Source organism: Caloenas nicobarica, chromosome 3, assembly GCF_036013445.1.
Source record: "Caloenas nicobarica isolate bCalNic1 chromosome 3, bCalNic1.hap1, whole genome shotgun sequence".
NCBI classification, from domain to species: Eukaryota; Metazoa; Chordata; class Aves; order Columbiformes; family Columbidae; genus Caloenas; species Caloenas nicobarica.
This window is the reverse complement of record NC_088247.1, coordinates 72,290,466-72,311,870: the sequence shown is the minus strand read 5'-3', so window position 1 is coordinate 72,311,870 and position 21,405 is coordinate 72,290,466. Positions and strand designations below refer to the sequence as shown.

Here is a 21,405-nt window from a genome sequence, read left to right as displayed (position 1 = left end):
CTGCATATGCAAACACAGTATATGAGTATGTCTTTGCAGGTATGTGCGGTACATATGCAGGTACATTTACATACCTGTACAGGCGCGTGGATATATAGATGTATATACTTGTACGTACATGTATGCATGGAGGAAATTCAAAGCTCAGAGTTGAAGCTGGCCAGTACTGTGAGGGACAATAAAAAGGGCTTTTAAAAATATGTTAATGGCAAAAGGCAAGCCAGAAATAACATAGGCTACTGAGGTGACTGAAGAAACTATAGTGTAACTCCTTCCAAGTGAACTTATAGAGGATAGACTTGAGAAAATAACAAAGTAAAGAAAAAACTTTAGTGGTGTATTTTTGTTTGCACCTGTGAGTTCAGGAACTGTAAATTTTGTTTTTCCTTTTTTATTTCTCACTGGAACAGGCTCCCCAGGGAGGGAGTCACGGCCCCAAGCCTGACAGTGTTCAAGAAGAGACTGGACAACGCCCTCAGACACATGGTGTGAACTATGGGGTTGTCATATGCAGGGACAGGAGTCGGACTCGATGATCCTTGTGGGTCCCTTCCGACTTGGGACATTCTATGATATAGACTTAAGAATGGTATGCTGTAATAAGGAGCTATAAACTTAAATTAGCTAGATTTCATCATCTTTGCTTTTGTTTTGTTTTTAAATACACACCAAATATGGTTCACATTCTTTTACCTGCAGTTTTCCTTCCAAACTCTGAATTAATTGGAATATTAGATTACTTTGTTTTCTAATGCCGATCACAGTGCCTTCACCCTTTACAACAAGAAGGTTAAGGCCATGTAAAAGAATACAGCAAATATGATACATGTTTGAAGGTTACAGCAGCCAAAAAGTAGATGAGGGTGGCTGTAGAACACTGAAAGATTATGAGGTTAAAAGGCTAAGGAAGACCAGCTGGATGTGTAACATATTGCTGTTCAGAGTGCATTGCTGCTAAATTGAAAAACAGGTTCAAACTGCAGGTTTCCAGGATGCTGCAGAGGGGAATGCATACCAAATGTAGTTATTTCAGCCTGGGTAAAGAGTAAGGGAACATGAACTATTGAATGTTACTGGCACTGTTCGCAGCTGTTTATTCTTTCTCTGGGCCTTAGGTTAAGGACAGGGACAAAGCACAAAAATCAAGAGAAAGTGGATAAAACCAAATAGACTTTGGAGACATGGTAATCCCTTATCAATGGCAAAGTAGGAATGATTGATCTCCTTTTTTCTTATTTTATGTGCATTCTGTCAGAGTGAATCTCCAAGTCATTTACGGATTTTTTTTTTTTTTTTTTTTTTACATTTACTGAGAAAATATGACTCAGTCTGGAAACACAGATCTGTGACTTCAGCCCCTCTCTATATTACAAATGTCTGTGTAACCTAGAGCCCATCTGTGGCCCCTTGCCACAGGTGTTATAAACAATGTCAGCAAGGAGAGGTAAGAGAAAAGTGATGCCTAAGTGACCAGTTTAAATCAAGAAAAAAAATATAGTCACGTTCCCTTTCTGATATAGACTTCGTCTGTGACCTTCAAAAAGTTGCATAGTCTTATCTAAGGCTGAAGTCCCCATGAGCAGAATGGTCATGCTAGGCTGTAACAGTGTTGTGAAGGTAGATGCCCTACAAATTTTGAGAAGACATTTCTGATGGAAGTCAGGGCTAGGCAAGCATGTGTTCTTCATATTCTCTATTAATTCCATAATGACATATGAGTAGACAGAATAGTTAAACCAAAATCCTCAAACCCACAACAAAACCCATAACTGTCAGTTGGAAATGCTTTGTAAAGGTCTGCTTCACAACTCTGAATGTTTGCCAGCATTTCAAGATGCGTAGCAAAAGCAAGAGATCATTCTGAAATTTTTACAGCCTTTTTTCCATATGCATTGAGTGGAACTGAAAAAAGGTAATTCGAAAATTAATTTGCCTCTTTTTTTTTTTTTTACCATGACAAAATGGTAGGTATTCATGCAAGGACCTGCAGTGAAGAAATTGGATTCTTCCACAGAAAAAAGGTGGTGTCCCCTGGTGGGCACTTAGGACTTATTTTATGTTCTTCAAGGGAATGTATCAGTTGGATATAGGTTAGTTGTTTTTTTTTTTAATTGTATTTTAAAAAATATATTCTCTGTTGTTCATTTTTTTTGTAGTCTTGTGCTTTATGGTAAATTGGCTCTCCATTCTTCTTGTAATTAGACCAAACTTTGCTGGAAGAACCATCTTTATATGCTTTCTGGCACAATGAGTTGGAAGCCAGTTTCCCAAAAAGCATTAGGCGAATCTGCACTGTGCGTATTTTGTGTGTTGCAGGAAAACATCTGTTCAATGTCTTCAGCAGCAATGTGCAAAGAGCAGATTGAGTTTAATTATTTACAACTTGTGTCAAGTAAGGCTCAACTAGAAGTTCTCTTTCCTAGTTTTGTTTCCAAGAAAGGCTCCAATCATATATCCTAAATAAAATGGGTAGTGGATTAGGAAGGGAGATTTGTAACATTTTTTGCATTCACTTGTTTGTTTCCCGCAATGTGTTAATCCTTAGATTTTCCTCAAAACAATATCCACTTGTTATCATGTCTATATATACAGGAAAATCTTTTGAGCCACTATTTGCAAACAACTGTGAATTGCAGAAATGTTTGTGATCAAGATCACCTGGGGGGAAAAATAACCAAAATACAGTTTTATTGAAAACAGAACTTATCACTGTGTATAGTAACATAAAAACATTGTAGCTTTACTACTGCAAAATATAATGATTTCCATAACTGGTGTATGGTTTTCTAAAAGAAGAAAATAAAAATAATGAAACTGCAGAAGAATAAATATTGTTTCTGCTCTGTTAAAAATCAGATTGCATGTTAATGTAATTTAACTGTATTAAATGACTTCCAAATTATCTGTCAGACCCACTAAAAAAGAAAAAGTCTTGAAAACAAAAGTTTTAAATTACAGCAGTCATCAATTAAATTTTAACTGCTCATTTAAATAAATAAACTGGCACACTAATATGAGAGGCCGATATTGCAACCTAAATTGAAAAATAAAGATCTATATTATAGAATTTTTATTTAAAGAGATTAGTGTATTATTTTTGTTCAAGCACTGGAAAACCATGTTTTTGTACTAGTCTGTATTGCAAAGTATATATACTTTTTGTATGTATAGATCTTATGGGTAACTGCATCGCAGTCATGACAGTCTGGCACAGCTAGCGATATGACATCGTGGACGTGCTATTTGATCGCAGGGTGCCACTCTGAAGTGGTGCGTGGCTGGTAGAAGATAAGGTTAGGGTACAAAAAAAGACCACCTGAGACTTTCTGGACCTTTCTTTTTCCAGGAGTAGTTAGCATCTGTTTCAGTCTGTGTGGGAAGATCTTTTCTGGCATTTTGATGTCTGATCTCATCCTTGCCTCTTCAAAGATCGTTTTCATGCCTGTTTTCGGGGACTATACACACTGAATGATGGGAGATAGGTGGGAGTAAGGAATGGTTGGCAATGCATCCTGGTCCCTTTGCGCCTAGCTGCTTTAACACAAACTGTCTTTCAATAAATAAAAAAATGGGGGGGGAGGGGAAGACTTTCATATTATGCTTTTGAGCAACTGAAGCAGCTCCTAGTAGTCCCTGAGGGTTTCAGGAACACAGTTATGATACTGTCAGCAAAGGAAGAATAGCAGAGCAAAGTGAACGCCGTGCTCTTGCTCGTCTGTGACTGGACCGATACAGCATTGGAGCAGCAGCTGCTGCCTTTTCTCAGCAGTGAATTCTGTGCTTTTTGAGTGTAGGGTACCCATGAAACTCCCTTGTTATCCCTTTAAAAACCAGCATCATTTAAAAATAAACCAGTGGAGATTTATTTGTTATTAGTGCTAAATTGTGAGCTCCCTAGAGACCAAGTGAGTTTGGGCTGGGAAGTATGAGATTTCAGTTCCAGAAAATGATTTCTCTTTAAATTCCTGACATGTGGTCAAGCTGACCTGCTGCTTTGATATCTTGGCCAAACTTGTGGTCATAAGGTAGTGAATGAACTTAAGATGTGGCAACAGAGGGCAAGGAGAAAGGTTAGGTTTAATTTCATTTCGGGGAAAAAAGATACAGATAATCAGCTTTCCGTATGTTGTGAGCTTCAGAGAAACACAAAGATGGTTACAATAATAGGGAGAACATAAAGAGAGATGTTCAAAACAAGAGGTACTGGATAATTATTCTGTCAAGTTCTCCCAAGTCCATAAAGAATGAGTAACTGTTTGTGTGGCCTAGTATAAAACATACCTCTGTAACTTTCTTCAGCTGCAACTCATTGTACTCGGGAAAAAGACTTTGTGTTTTGCTGTGGCCCCTGTGATACACCCAGGATATAAGAGAGTAGTGTGAAGTCTTCCCTGTAGCCATCCCCCTGTGGTGGGTTAGAAGTGGCTAACAGCCAGACTCCTGCCCAGCTGCTGGCTTACTCCCCCCTTCCCCAGCAGGATGGGAGAGAAAATAGGAAAAATGGGAGGAAGAAAGCTCATGAGTCAAAATAAAGACAGGAAGATTCCCTTACCAATTATTGTCATGGCAAAATTAGCTTAATTTATTGCCAATTAAAATAAATATTTAACCAACAAAGGCAAGAATCTGTCACGATGCTTCTTCATAGAGCTGCTCTTCAGATAAAGCATATTTACCTGGCACTGCAGCCAAATATTTTTCTCGTTGTCACATGTAGCGATTAGCTTACGCTGAGAGTTGGCAGAAAACAGAGGGTAAATTTTCAGAAACAGTGATAGGATTCATGTGGAGAATTAAAAATAAATGCATACATATATTCAGAAGGCAGGATGAATGGGCTGAAGCTGTTAAACAAGGATGGGGAGAGGTATTTTGTTATGGCAGGCTGCAGAGGTTCAACATCAAGAAGTAAATTATTTTAGTACTTGCCAACTCTGCCCTTGCTTCTGGGTCACTGTTGCATTCCCAGGACTGTGCCAGCGGTAGCACCAGCTGCTCCAGCTCCGTTAATTTCCCAGATTTGCACCCAGCTGTAGAAGCTACAGTGGCCATTCTGGGTGACTGCTTTTGCAAGCAGAGGTGCTTTTGCTACTTGATGCCTCTCTTCATATTGGTATGTGAGGACTGACCTTGGCAGTTATTGTGATCTTCCAGATCTTTCTCACCTGCCATCTATCTTGGAAGGAGACTTATCTCAAATATCACTTCAACAGCTGCAGATTTTTGGATGTTTCAATAATAATCAGCAGCTTCACTGAGTGCAGAAGTTAGCTGGTTTGCTGGGTGTCAGTTCCTGGCTGGAGCTGTTAAATTCTACAACTTTTTTATAGGACAACAAATTTAAGTATTAAATATATATATATATTTGTGTGTGATTTAAAGTTATTTTTATAGATATATATACCTAAAACTTGAAATCATTGTTTTATAAAAGTTTTATAATTTGATCGCATTATAATAGTATATATATAACTTATATATTATATATAAAAATACATATGTGTATAATTCCAGATAATTAAGGAGGTGAATCACATGTTCATATTTGTGTACAGATTACTGTACTTGAACCCTTTCTCACAGAGAATAACGTGAGATATCACACAATTTATAAGAGGTACTGTACAGGTGATATGGTTTTGTTTTCATCAAAAGACTATGAAGCTAGAAAAATCAAGCACTCCAAAACTGGAAAATACCAAAACTGAATGCAGGCTGACCACATTTTTCTTCCAACAAACCATCTCAAAAATAATGTGAATTTTTAAAAAGTTTAAAGCAACCATTATCTGTACATTTCTTGTCTCATTAAAAATGAGGGATCCAAAATATCTGTTAATTTAAAAAAAAAATCTATTAAGAAATGCTGATGCAATGCCTTGTGGGACCAGGAAGTTTCTTTATCTAATATTCTCATTGTTTTCTGTTGCTTTAGTACTGTCTTTCACATTTTCTATCACTGGGACAAGGGGATGCAGTCCATCATGGAAAAATCAATGTAATCGTGAAGCCAGTGAATGCTTTTCTGGACCAAAACAGTTGAACGTGTTGCAGTAGCAAAACTGTCTATTTTTTATGGTGTAATCAAGCAGATGTGTTTGGCACGTGTGGTCTTGATGAAAGTATTAGAATTTATTCTTGATGCCTCTGTTATTTTACTTCTTAAACAGGAGGGATTAGGGAAGTTTTACTGGGTTCATTTGTAAGCATGAGACCCAGTATTGAAGGTACTAGCTTTAATGTTTAAAATTGCTGGTTTTTAAATAGTAAAAGTATGTATTTGTGTTCTGAGTGGCATTTATCTTACAAAAATTCAGAAAAATACTGAAAAACAAAAACAGAAAGCAAAAATGCTATCTCCAGGAAAGAAACAACAAGCAAACTTCTGTCTTTCAGGAACCTTTGCAATGGCATTTGGCACTCTTCTAGAAATGGAAAAGTCAGTGTAGGAGAAAAAAGTGAACAGCTGTTTAGCTGCACAACATAATGACAGTACTTACACTTTCTATTTTGCATGCATTTTAAGAGATGTGGAGTTACTAATACAAGCTGGACACTTTATGCTTGCCTCAATGAACTCACAGTGAATTTCAAAATGTGAAAAATGGAAATTGAAAATAAATTGTAACTAAGAAAAACAATTTGTGAGATGAAACTTTACCTCACTCTTCCATACGAATGCAATATTACATTGTATTACAGGAACTTCTACAGAGGTTTATCTAGTTTGTGTGTGTCTAGTTTCAAATATTTTGAAGTATCTTCAAAGATTTTTCTTAATCTACGTGTAGTTTACTCATAGCAAGTCATCTGGGACAAGTATGCAGCCTATTCCACTTCAGTTAGAGTATCTGTGTGTATCTACTGTCTTAGTGTGACTATTCTGTACAAATTAAGCAAGTAGTTTTCTCAACAAAGATTGTGAAATATTTTAGTCAAGTATCACTCCTTCTTTTTAACAGTTTACTACTGCCATACAGGCGTTACCTGTTCAATATGTCACACATCACTAAATCTTTCACCTGATTGATCTGCTCAATATTAGACATCTCAGATAAAGCCTTTCCATTGTGATTACTGCCCACAATACATTTCATTATTTTGAACTGCGTTCACCTAAAATCTGCCTTGTTGTAATAGATCTGTGTTAAAAATCCTAGTCACCCCTAAATGACCTCTCATAAATTAATCTTAGCACCTACAAACACCAATTTTATTGTTGTTATAAAATATGTGAACTAGATGTTAAATATGAATGATGTCTGTTTAACTTAAAATAAGGAAGGCCCAGTCATATTCTGATGCCCTTTGTGTTACACTGTTCAACAGATAAATGAAAAGCATTTCATTATTCTCAGAGATTTGATTCAGACCCTTTTGGCCAACCAACAGCAGTGCTTAGTTTGCATTATAAAAATATCCTCCCCTGAAAATTCTTCCATTTAAAATTCTTAGAGTGGCAATATTTCTCTGAAATGGAGATGAGCTTCATTGTGATGTAACAGTAACAGCCATGAAAATTTAAAATGTGTTTCATTTTATATGAAACATATGCAATATTAGCATCATTTCAAGTACATATTTCTGAGCCAGCTTTGTCATTGGGATCCTATCTCAGCGTGGGAAGTGAAGTACCTGCTGGGTTGTATTTCCTGTCATATCTTTAGGACTCCTGCCTGTGTCTGAAGCGTATGTGTTTCTCAAATTCCATAAAAATACTCAGTGTGAACATGGACTGATCCAGCTGTCTACACCAAACTGGTCTGAGCTGCTCAGCGTGCTTGCAGGTCCACTGACCCCGACTATTCCCTTTGGCCTGCTTACATTTTGTTTCCCTTCCTCGAGTGGATGAGCTGATTTTTCTAGAGAGATACTTCAGAGCAGATGACAAATGGGTAGCACCTAGAAACAGTTTCATCCTTGCAGCACTTCTGGTGACTTCGTTGTAGTAACAGTGACCTGGTCTCTAGTCAGCAAACGTGATTGGGTTTGGCTAGAAATATTACCAAATCTAAAACTGTGATTCGTGAATATACTAGCTGAAAACAATTCTGTTCCTCTCATTGCAACAGGAAAGACCTCACAGTTGCCTTGTTACTTCTTTTTGAATCCTAAAATACAATTAAATTTGTATGATTCAACAGAAATTCAGGGGTTTGGAAAATGAAGAGGGACTTAATGATGCCTTACTGGAAAGAGTGTCTTAGGAAAGCAGAATGTCCTTGAGATAGATTTCAGAAATCTGATCTTTAGGAATTATTTTCATCATATATGCCTCCTTATGTAGATAACCACTGAATCTGGCAATAGAGTAACTAAGTCCAAAAGATCTTTTACTAGCCACTGAGGTGGCTGAAGAAACTATGGGATAGCTCCTTCCAAGTGAACTGATAGAGGATAGACCTGAGAAAATAAGTAAAGACAAAACTTTAGTATTGTATTTTTGTTTGCACCTGTGAGTTCAGGAACTGTAAATTTTACGTCTCCTTTGGAGTTCAGTTTCCACTAAAGTGCTAAAGGAAATACAATGATTTAAGGATTGTAATGGTACATATGAAGAACTCTGCCCAAACATATAAAATAGTACATATTGCGTGACAAGTTTTTGTACAGGCAGTGATACCAGTTATTCTTATTGCAGAACGTTTTTTACTTGGTTTTGCTTTAAATTTAAAAGTAAAATTGTGGTCTTAACTCTGAAAATGTAATAATGCATTATCATCTTTTTTTTATTCAGCAAGCAACATGGACAAGGAAATATAGCCTGCCCTAAACACCAAGGGAGAAACATACATAAGGTTATATATGCTAATTTAATTGAATCCACTGCAACTTATTGTTTTTAATTTTTCTGAAGTTTCATTACCTGGTATTAATTCAACCTAAAAGAAGATACTAGCAGTGAAAACACCATACAAATGTAGGTTTCATTGTATGTGACAATTCTTACATTCATTGTAATATTATTTTTCAAAAATGAGCAGTGGAAGATGTTTGATAGAAAGCTGTAAAAACCTATAAGGCACTTAGTTGTGTAATACTGTACCACAGGGAGAAATTTCTTTCTGACTTATAATTTTCATCCCCTTGAATGTGACTGCAGATACTGTTCTTACTCATCTGAAGTGTCATAGCAATACCTCCTAGGGACATGTATAGTACTGTACAAACATTCACCTAGGGCTACAAAATTTAATGACTATTGTCTGAAAGACTGAAGACCAGGAGAAATGGGCATGCACCTCTTTGCCTGGAGCAGCAAGTAAGCCTACATTTAGTACTGGTACTATGAGTTCCGTTGTAGATGAGGATTAGTGACGGTGCATTATTTTTCTGTGTGCAACAGCTGTGAGTAATCTCCTCCTAAAATCTGACTGAGAACTAACAAAAATAAAACTAAAACATCTGTGCCAGCTCTGCACAGCTGTCTCTGCCTCTGTGGATATGTCCACAGAGCATTCGATATGATGGTTTTGGTGCCCTATTTAAAAGGTTACCAATTCACAGGAGTCAACAGCACAATTAAAAGTAAAATTTAGGGAGTCGTTTAATGCTTTATTACATCTTTCCTATTCCCAGTGATTCTTCTTGCTTTCCCAGATTTCCATGCTTCATTCATAACAAAATACTTTCAGGCAGCCTTGGCAGTAAATAAGCAAGCAAAAGTGTTTGATAAGAGCAAGTTAGCTTGCCAAGGAAGCTATCCTATCACTCCTACACTTCTCCTTCAGTTTGTCACAATATTACTCAGACATTACTTCTCTTGAGCCCCGTTTGAGCAAGCAGCTGAGTGTACTTAAGAAGAACTATGAATATTCTTGTTTCCTGTTACCTTACACATGGGTCTGATTTCTGTCTATATTCATACACCCAGTGATCTTTTAATCAGATGTAAATCTGGACCAGGACACCTGGTCTGAACTTCCTTTTACTTGCACTGAATTTCAAATCCCAGCCTTGAATTGTTTACCTCTGCTACTTTATCACCACTTTTGAGGTAGTGTTGAAATCCCCATTACAAGTTTCTGGGGCACTTACCGAAGATATTAAATCCAGATACACCTGGTGTCATCATTACATCTATGGGCCAGTATAAGCCAGAGGTATAGCCATCATAATAAACTTTGAAGAGGTGTCCCATTTCATATTCTATTTCCATCCCTTTCTAGGTTTCATTTTAAAAATAGTCTTTAGCTTGATAACAGCATATTTTTCCTGCTCAGTCACGTATGATAGCGTGAAGTAATGCCTACTTAATAGCCAGATGAATCCTCCACATTAATCCTCTCACCAGTCACATTAACACATCGACATCTGTATCACTTGTGCTACTCTTTTTTACTACACTTGTGGCAGATTCTGAAGAGAGGCAAAAATGAACATACTTCAACTTCAGGCAGCCCCACGAGTTGCTTTAAATGGCAACGGTATCCTCAGTGCCTTCTTTAGCCCTTGTTAGAAACACATATAGTATATTTGCTAATAAGTCCTTCAGTCTGTCTTAGATACAAACTTCAACAGGGGCTTCCTCAGTTACTCTGGGATCATTCATGACAGATGCACTGCTTGTCTGCTGTGGACATTCTCCTTGGTTCCCTACAAGTTGTTTGCAATGTCTGTAAATTAGAACTGGTCTTCAAGATTTCCTAGAGAATCAGTGTTCCACTGGAATCATATTTACAGTATATTATTTTTATCGAAATTCATTCTGGGAAATGAAAAAACTCTGAAGAAAAACATCTAAACTGTTATTAATCAGCAGAAATAAAATTCCTGACCAGGAATCAGTTTTAAGCCAGAAAACAGAATCCTCCAGCCACGAGAGGAGAGGTTTGGAGTAAGAATGATGCTGGGGAAACCCACCCCACCTGTAACTAATTTTAAGTTGGAGCTTGATTACTAGTGAGGTAATATAATGTATTTTATGCAGTAAAAGATGGATTTTGACTGGCTTCTAAAGTTGTTTCGACTTTATAGAGAGCCTAGATGAATAAATTAGATGCTCTACAGGGAGAGATTGTGTGACTTGTTGGCTTTGTGTTGACAAAGGTCCATTTCATGGCCTGCTCTGTGCTCTTCTGACCAACATGAAGGTATTAATAGGTCCATGAACTTATGGTTCCAGAAGCAGAGTCTCCTGGTTTCTGCTGCTGGGAGAAGTGAACTTTGTGCTTGTTCTTTGGCATAGATGAACCCAAGCAAGAGTGTGTGTAGCATCTCACCTTGAGTATGACAGTAAAATATTTAGCCTTTAATGAGAATAAAGCACACTTCCAAATGTACTTGAAACATGTTTTTCCAGCCCAGTATCCTATAGTTATTCCTTAAATTGGTAATTATCTAAAATATAGTCATACAGGATTAATACAACCTACTGTGTGTGGACTGTGTTAAGAAACAGTCTCTCTATTGAGACAACTTCTCCACCCTTTCAGAGGGCCCAAAGAATAATTGCCTTCAATTTTTTTGGATAGCACACGTATATTGGAAATGAATATGAGGAGAAGACAAAAAGGAGTTGGTTTAGGTTAGTGAAATAAAGAGTAATTGTATGGTAAGAATGAGCAATAAATATGTAGTATGTGAATTGTGTTAACTTGCGATTTTTACTGCCCGTCATAGTCAGCCTGGAGAAAAAATTTTTACAGGAATCGTATCGAGGAATCATACATACAAGAATCATAGTTTCAATTTTACCTGTATTTCAAATAACTTTGGTATACATTATAGGACTTCTCTGTTCACTCATAATAATGCAGGATGCATAATTTTAATAACTCAAATAAGTAACTGAGTTTAACAAAGCTGAAGATATTTACAGCCTACATGGCTGGGGAGTGGAGTTTTGAGTCAGTCATTTGAACATGTCAGTGTTCTTATTAAACTTTACAAATAAAAGTAATTTAAATAATTCTTTGACTACATATTAAATGTTATATACATGTTTGATAATATCCTCAAAACATCATAGTTTAATAACATTAAAAAGTCTTGTTTCTTCTCCATTTTTATTTTAGTATCAAAATGTCACAAGCACAGATTTGTGTCCTTTAACAAAGTATTGACAATTTGCCAAAGCCTGAGCAAACACAGAACCAAAATATACTGATTACAAACTTAATCCAAACAAAATTTATAGCTGAAAAAGTTAGATAAACTTCTGCTGTTATCATTTCTCTTTGATATTATTCCTCCTGTATTTGTTTTGGTTCTAATTATCCTTGTAAAAGTTTTCATGGTCAAATTTACTAGGAGTTACAGAGTACGTGTGTGTCTTGTTTCAAACAGACCAATTCATATTCGTACCAATTATTCAGTACCTTTTTTAATGTAGCTGACAAGCATTATGCTTTATTGAAATACATTTAGTGTTCTTAATTCTTGAAACTGGAGAAAATTATTGAGATCAGCTTTGAAAAAGTAATTTTAGTGCTTTTTCATTAGTTGCTAAAGTTTCCACTTCCACTTAATGTTCTACACTGTTTACAGTATAGAGAAGATTATGATCATATCATGAAGAACTCTGGATTACAGAAGAACAAAAGATGATAATCAAAGATTTGATATAAAGTACTATTTGAACAGAATCTTTGATTAAAAAACAAACAAACAAAAACCAAACAACACAGACCTTCTAGCTCAATTTCTGTTTAACTAGTTGTCTAGTGTTTACCTCCAAATTGCATCAATATTAATGGTTTTGCAAGTTCATGTGAAAAATAAGGCATATGTGATGAAAGAAGTGAAATAATATTCAAAATAGTTAACTTGCTATAAGAAGGGTCTCTTCATAGGCAACTTCATCTAATTTTCTGTCTCTGGTTTAAGAAGTCTAATATTCCAGAAGTCAAAATTTCAAGTTTCTGGAACATGATTTCAATGTGAAGTAACATAAACCTTTCCTCCCCATTGGTGTAGAGTTCATGTTGTTGTTTATCATTTTTCATTTTTGGTGAATTACCTGTTTCAATAGATGTCATCTGTACATCGCATTGGTTTATTTTACATTTTCCAACAACCGTGTTATTTACTTCCACACTCAGAGAGAACTAGATCGATGCCCAAATTACCTAAGAGTGCCAGAGAAGATGTTTAACTGGTGGTAAGCACAGGGGATTTTAACACATTACTGTTAGAAAAGGCAAAATAGAGTAAAACTTGTGCAAGTCTGCAGGGAGATAAATAACTGAAAAGCTTAAGACTTCATTTGATTAAGAAAAGTCAGAATGAAAACTGTTATGGAAATGTAGAAGTAGATATACCTCATGAGGCCATCTAATCCAATGTCTTATCCATGGCAGGATCAAATATGCTGAAATCAATCCAGAGTGATACTTGTCTAGCTTGCCCCTAAAAACCTCTGAGGATGGAAATATTGTACCCTCCAAGCAGTCTGTTCCATGGAGTGTCTGTTCTTTACTATGAGAAAGGATGTCTGTGTCTTCTGCTCTGGTAGGCAGGCTGATGTTTTTAAGTCTTTTCTCCTGTGGACATTAAGAGCAGAGGGTCACTGTGTTCTTCTGGCTGTTTGCCTGTTGGAAACCCTCCATGATATCTACCTCCTTTATCTCTTTTAAGCTGAACAAAGCTAATTCCTTCAGTCTCTTTGTATAACTCATGTTTAATAAAAGACTTAATGTTCTATTGTTTTGCTTGGAAACAGCTCAAGTATAGCCATATTTTTCTTAAATTGTGATGCTCAAAACTAGGCGGAGCGTTCCAGCTGAGTATTCTTCAGCAGCAGATAGAGCACAATAATTACCCTCAGTATATTACATATGTCATATATGTGCCCTAGTGAAGTATGTCTCAACGTGATCTCATTGCTCTGAATAACTCCTGGTTAGTTTGTATTTGTTTAAGGAGGTACTCATTATTTATGTCTTTCTGCTGCATAGTGACTTATTCTGCTTTTTCAGTCCCCATTTGATTTTCTAAAATTGCTCTTTTTCCTTTATCTGGTTAATTTGGGAGCTCTCTCTTTAACTCTGATCCTGTCCCTTTGACATTTGTAATCTTTCCAAGGCTAGTGTTAGAGGTGAAAGATGTGTTCTCTATTCAGTCCTACAAGATGTTATTGAAAACTTTGAATAGATGAAGTTTCAAGGCTTGATAGTGATAATTTCTCTAGGCACAAGCATTAATTGGTGTGTACGTATCATGTCAGAAATTTTACTTAGAATGTGTTTTCCCAGCTTGCTTGTGAGACTGTGGTAGAGGACACTATCAAGAAAAGACCTCATATCTAACCTATCCAGACTAGGTTGTGAATCAAACAGGCTAGATTTTCTGGCAGTTTTAAACTTAATTTTTAAACTGTATGAAATACTAGAAGGCTACCATGGCTAAGGAGCATGTGACTTCTCAGCTAAATACAAAACAAAACAAAGAAAAAGCATCCACATCATTTATTTGCAGGAAAGAAAATAAATCACAGGAATAAGAGTTGAAAGAATGAATGTTGAGATTCCATCCCAGATGAGACCAAAGAAATGCTGTATTGTTTAAATGGCTTGTTGGCTTCCCCTGGTTCTGGCTCTGTCCTAGTATTCTGTGTTTAATGTTGTATCCTTGGAGATTCGTGTTCTTCACAAGCCCACTGAGGATGCCAAGATTCCTTTGTCTAACTGTGCAAGAAAAAGTATATGAAGTAGAAAACCTGTTTTGTTTGATAGTGACAGCCTGTTGATGATATCCACCAAAAGATTTGGAGCTTACTTACAAAATCATGTGTTCTTTTTTCAGATCAAATTGATTAAATACCGAGGAAGAAAACAAAACAAAAAGGAAGATCTTTCGTGTTTGATTTGTTCCTTGAGGTTTTGGTTGTTTTTTCTTAAAAGAGGTTCTCAGGTTGATATCAAATGCTATCAAATTTTGGACAGACTGATGGCTTCTTCATTGGGTAAGCTGAGTCTGGTCCATCTGAGGATAAAATGGTAGACTAATCCAGAAAAATCAGACCATTGTTCAACAAAGTTCATTTAATGAATGCAATATATCCATATGTAAAATTTAAGATACTTTAACGTATCAAAAACACTGTGGCCTGAGTTTCCATTAACCTATTGGCAGTAGTTAGAATAAAATACAGTAAAAGAAACAAATCATCAGCAAGGAAGGGCAAAGATCACCAGGGTGATTTCAAGGTCACCATACAGTTTCTGCTTCTAAGACCATATAAACCTATAAGGCTGTACCCATGAATAGGTTGAGATTTCCATTACATGTTCTAATTGAGCTAGAGAATGAGGGAAAATTTGGTTAAATAATATGTTGCATATTTAGTATGAGAGTCCTTCTAAAACTCCTGGAGCAGTCCATATATGTTCAATCTACTAGTATGTTTCTTAAAAGTAGGACATGCCGTTTGGTCTTAGTGCCACAGTACCTAATCTTATGCCTTCTGAAATGGTGCTCTTCTTTACTCAGGGCTAGAAAAGGGGAATGCCAGCTAATAGTGTCTATAATTAGCACTTTCTGACCTGGAAGACTATGAGAGTTTATGTTTTTTATCATACATATTTCTATAGTGTTATATTTTAAAAAGATATTGCAAATTTTTCTTAGCTGTCTTTGATATGATTTTTTTCATCCTCCATTTGTAGTTGCATTTGAGCACATAAGCTAGTTGTCCATATAGAAGAGAGTAAGAATAAAGGAGAATTGTCCCACTAAAACATCTGGAAGTCTCATAGGTATGGCATGCGAAATGCTGTAGTGTGTTATGAAGATTTTTCTATAGTTGATTTTGACTTTATTCAATGGTCTGACTTTTCTGAACTTGTGGTAGTGTGATACCAACCCACTTAGCCAGATCTTGAAATGTACAATTGCATATAGGGAAAGCTAATAATGCTTATTTTTCCTGGTGTTACCAGCCTCACACTGCTCTTATAACACATAATGCATTAAGGAAGTAAAAAAAAAATACGACTGTGGCCTAATTAGCTAAAACATTATTTATAGACTTATCTAGTGCCATTTACAGGATACAAAAGAGTTGGACGATAAAGGAGTGCCACTGTGATTACATTACACCGTAAAATACAACATGCCAGCCTGTTAAAGGCTAAATCAGTGTGAATCTCAGGCATCATCCATTCCTTTCCAAATATTTTTTTCTCCCTATAATGAGGCACTGATGCTGGATAACTGATATTCTACTTTCATTTTCTGTTTTTTAGTGCTTTCAGATTTTAGATATGATAATCATGTTCCACAAATCATAGATGGAGTTCAGGATTTCTTCTTAAATACAGAATCCATATACTTTCAAAGAAGAATCAAATTGCAGCAATTACCTTGCAGTCCCTGTTTTATAAGATTTAGGGCTGTATTTGTAAATAGCTTATGCAAAATTAATCATACCTTGCAAACTGCATGAGGGGAATCGTTCACAGCAATGCAGCATAATCCAGTGGATGAGGCATTGGTCTACAAAGCAAGAGAACAAGACTGGTTTAAAATGCTTCTCGCTATTCCTCTTCTGCATGCTATCATATAAACAGTGTTGTGTTCCTAAATTACTTTTTTTTTAGCCGTCTCTTACATTATATGCGTTTTGGAGGACAAATTATGTCTTACAGTGGTTTTTTTTACTACCTAGGAAAACTGAGCCTTGATATTAGCACAAACACGTAGGCATAACTGTAATGCAAATAATAAGTCATAATTGTCATCCAGTGTTCATTAATGGAAGTCATTTATCATTCAAGATTTACATGATATAGCATCTTAAAGACACCTAAGGCAGGTACAATGTTACAGCTAAAGGAATATATCAACTCGTGGCCGGGAGAGCTCAATGAAAAGGAATGGGAATTCAATACAAATAGGTGGCTGCAATAGGATGGTTGCAGTCTTCTGGCCATGCAGCTATGAAAAACATACCACCATAGCAGTTTAATTCTCTAGTAGCAACAGGAGACAGAGTATTCCCAAGTTGCAAATTTGAGTAATAAGTAGGCACAGTCTCAGAAAAAGGGCCATGCGTAATCTTGACATTAACTCTGATAGCTTCTGCCACTCTGCTGGTATGACATCTCTTTCCCTGACATTCGGTTTTTACCAACTAATCTTTAGTGATATGATTCAGTCTTGACCAGATGCTCTGTAACATATTTGGCAGCATTTTCTGAGTTAGATGGAAAAAGGGGCTACACAGCTGCTTTTCAGCAGTATGCAGAGAGCACAAAAAGCTTTACATCCTTACTTAATCTTTCAGCACCCAGATACTCATTGATACTTGTCAATAGCAAGGAAAAAGAAGAAATCTTGTAGCATTTCATATAATAATGTTCGTGGGAATGATGGACAGTTCTCTTTGGCAGTACTAAGTACAGAAGAATCAGTCTCTTATAGAGCAGCCCTATTTGCTCCCAATATGCAGTTCATATTTGGAAATGTGGGGCTGGTGAAGAGGTTCCTTAATTTAGGACTGATACGAGCATCCTTAGAAAATACTGGAAACTAATCATGTGCAAGAAACGCCATTAATTCAGCCCTGAAAATCCTTGAAAAGGGCTAGTTTGCATCCTGCCAAAACTAGGACATTCAGATAATGAGTTGCTTTCTGAAAAATATTTTTTTTCATAATTGACAGCAATGAAAACAGTTAATAGATTCAATATTAGTACAGGCATCTGTCTTCATCTGTGATTTCTTATCTTTGTCTAAAAAATCTGCACAAGTGACAAAAAAATCGCCTTAATATGCAGTATTCAAAAACCGTTTGGCAGTTTATTTCTTTAAAATTCTGGGTGTGACTGTGTGAGAGAAAAGTTTGAGCCCTATGCCGTTTTAGATTAGACACATTTTTCCTTGCATAAAGACTTGCCTGGCAAAGCATTACAGTGTGAGTAACTTGTATTGAAAGCACATCTCTTGTGCTTGAAATAATTCATGGGTTCTTATGTTTGCACTATTTGGTTTAGGCTGAAATAACTAAATTATGGAGTATTATCTATTTCACCAGAAATAAAAAACCACATATTTTGGTGAGCAAATTTGGTAATTACATATGCAAAAAGGTCACAGAGTTACCTGATCTGCATATGTAGATACACGTCCTAAATAAATACATACATGCACGTTTGGACTAGGCTGTTTAAATAGTAACCTAAATGCTTGCCAATGTTAATATGAAAAAGATACAAATATGTTTTCTGGAAAATGTCTCTAAGGCATGTACTGTATATTTCAGAATTTTTAATGGAGGTAGTTGCACGGACCGCAAAATAAAAGACCTGCATATTAAAATAATAAATGCTGAACTTAACTGAATTCTTAATATGTTCCCCTCTCCCAGGTAAATTGTCTCCTATACTTTTTGTTTCTTCTTGCTTAGGTTACTAATTGCACTATTTATTCAAAATACCAGGATCTTAGTCCTTCTGCTGTTTGATCATTGAATAGCAGAGATAACCAAGGAAATAAAGGTTCAGTGTTATCAGCATCAGAAAATTATCTTCTGTATTTTAGTGTGTGCTTCCATACATTTAGTTGAAAGAGAATTCCGTATTCTTTGTATGATATTTCTACTGTGAAAACTGAGTATCCTTTTGGGATAAATGTGTCAACAGAAAGGCACATCACAGAAATAAATGGAATAATTGCAAGCAAACAATTTTCAGCTTGTGTTCTCAGGACTCTTTTATTTTGATTGATGTTTCACTCACTCTGGGAATCTTTCCTGATAATGCAATCTTGAAAACAGTTTGGTTCTTCTCTGACCTTTGTATTCAGAAACATTTGTTGAAGTGGTTTTGCATGCAATTTTTCCCCTAAGGTGTTGCAGGAAATTGTGATCAGGGACAGTTTCACTTAAGTGTAAAATGGCTCTGCACAAGTTTACAAGTTTAAAGGAGGCACACAGATAGTATTTCCTTCACATTTTCTATACAACTGCCTCATTTTTATAATTTTGGCACTTTTCCGTCTGTCTACCCCAATACATTAAGAAATATAGTTGCAACAAGGATGCACCATCAAAGAAAGGACATTTGAATTTAGCGTTTCTCCATTGTAGGGCTTGACAAGACTGGCTTGCTATCGCATCTTTCTTGTTTGCATCAGTGTATCTGCGTTCCAGACCCTCAAGCCCCATTTGCATTATATCATCAGAAAAATTTGAGGCTGATTTTACTTGCTCTTTGTTGACTCCTAGGTGTCAAAAGATAAGCTCGATACTTGTTGGAAACAAGGAATAACAAACCTTGTTGCTTTTGTACCTTACTTGTGGGCTGTAGGACCCCAGGAGGTGTTTGGGCAACTCTGATTTTGGTGGCTGCTTCGCCCTGTGCCCCTCTGCCATGGTCTGTCTGCACCCTGGGGCTGCAGCATCCTCACATTGTTTGGCCTGAGACTGGAGCTGAGCCATCCCGTTGACTGTTCCATTGCTCTTGAGGTAGTGCGTCGGCTCTCTGACTAATTTTTCCTTTTAACCTTACTTTTCTGACAATGTGGTCTGAGCTATTTACTAGTAATGCCACCTCAGGGTATAAATCACTTTATCCTTTCCAGATCACTTCATCCTAAATGCCAAACAGTAAAAAAGGTAGTCTTGAAACTGATTGTGTAGCTCTGACATCTAAAGAGAAAAACTCTTTCTTCATGTCAAGATGACTCAGAGCTTTTCCCTCTGTTCAAAAATATGTAATATCCTTGTGGCAGCTGCAGTGGCTCCTCACATGACATGAAGTGTACTTTAATTAATTAGAATCAAGAAGCTCTTCTAGTAGAGGAAACAAAAAAGAGAGTTAGCACTTTGTCTAGTTATCTTTAGCAGTATTTCCCAATACCAAGCTTTGAGAAAAAAACGTTGTATCTAAAAGTTTAAAAACCTTACTAACAAGGATAATCAAGCTCTTTAATGACAAAGTCTTTGCAGAGTCACTGTGCAAAATTATGATTATGATTAATTTCCTTAGGGAATGCATGACTGACAGCAACTGAAGCTGGCTATCACACAGCCATAAATTGAGATGTGGTTAAATTGCGCTGTTTGTGAACCAGAGGCAAGAAATGCAGACTGGCGTGTTGAACACCACAGGATGTACTATATTTTTAAAGTGTTTTGTGTTGCCAAGCTAGGCTAACAGGGCAGGATTAAACCTTCAGTACTTTTGCCCCAAACTCTTTCTGACCTTTTGTTGTGCTCTCTAGTGCGTTTGACATTCCAGAGAAAGACACAAAGCAGCACAGGAAACATTTTCAAGGTTTTCTGCAAGGAAAATTATGCAAGTTATCCTGAGTCGATGTTATGTTCTGCCATTTGCGTTTGTTGTCTCAGTAGCACAAAACAGGTGACTGAGTGGTTTAGTTAGACTTTTTGGTTTCTTCTTTCACATAAGGGCAACCTAGAGCTAACGGTCCTTTTTAGCCTCCCCTTGTCAAGCTGCTGTCAGAGGAGATACGGTCAGAATGCATCTAAAGTGCTGAACTGTCCAGAAGTTCCCAGCTGTATTCTGAGGCGCTCAGCTTTTTGGCATTCTTCTGAAAAAGCTTTCAGCTTCTTTAATCTATCCCTATAAGAATGGGCCTGAACCATCCCACATGCCATAAAAACAAGTCACCTGTTCACAGCTTTATTTCTTATGCTTGGTATGGTTTGTGCTCGGGAATCAAGGGTAGAATTTTCTAAGGAAAGATGTCTATCATCACACATAATCCAAACTTCCGAGTTTTTTGAAATAATTTCTCAGTCTTCATATGACCTCTACAGAATGAAAAGTCTTCTTTTAGAGTGTTTAGGGACAAGCCCATCTGTGGCAAGGGGTTGCCTAAAACAAAGACCTTTTTTTAAAAAGGTTGCAAAAATAATTAGGAAAGAGTTGCATTTCATAGCTGCAAAACACTACCACATCTTCTATTCTATGTTCCTCCTTACATTCATTATAAGCTAGAGAAAAACTTATGATGATTTTTTTAAGGTAGATTTATTCTGTTTGTTTTTAAAATAATATAGTAATTTTGGAGCCCAGACTTCATTAACTTTCAGTGGGATCTGTGATCATAAATGACTCGAGCCTTTTTGAAAATCCCATCCTCAGTCATTCCTGGGGCTGTGTTGCCATTGCAGCTCGTCTTCCATCTGGTCTTTGCAGTGTGTCAGATGCATCTATGCAGAGGAACAGCCTGTTTTACAAAGAGGTATCAAACCATGGCAGGATAGCTGGCCTGTTGTGGAATAGCAGCTCTCAGAAGAAAAGAGAAAGTTTGTCTTTCTCTTCCTTATCACAGGTGACAGCTCAGGGAAATAAAACTAAGTTTTAATGCTGGAAACAGGTTTGATTTTAGAAACCAAATTGTTTGGGAATTTTTTGTTCGTGATTGTGGTTTTGGTTTTCTTTACCCCTAGGATATACTGTGCCAAAAATGTTACAATCATCCCATGGAATAGAA

The 21,405-nt window shown here is 36.6% G+C and overlaps 1 protein-coding gene across 2 annotated transcripts in view; it reads left to right on the top strand.

Moving 5' to 3' along the window:
• PRKN (parkin RBR E3 ubiquitin protein ligase) overlaps nucleotides 1-21,405 on the top strand; it is a 732,034-nt gene that overhangs the window by 403,782 nt on the left and 306,847 nt on the right. The gene's annotated exons all lie outside the window — the stretch shown is intronic.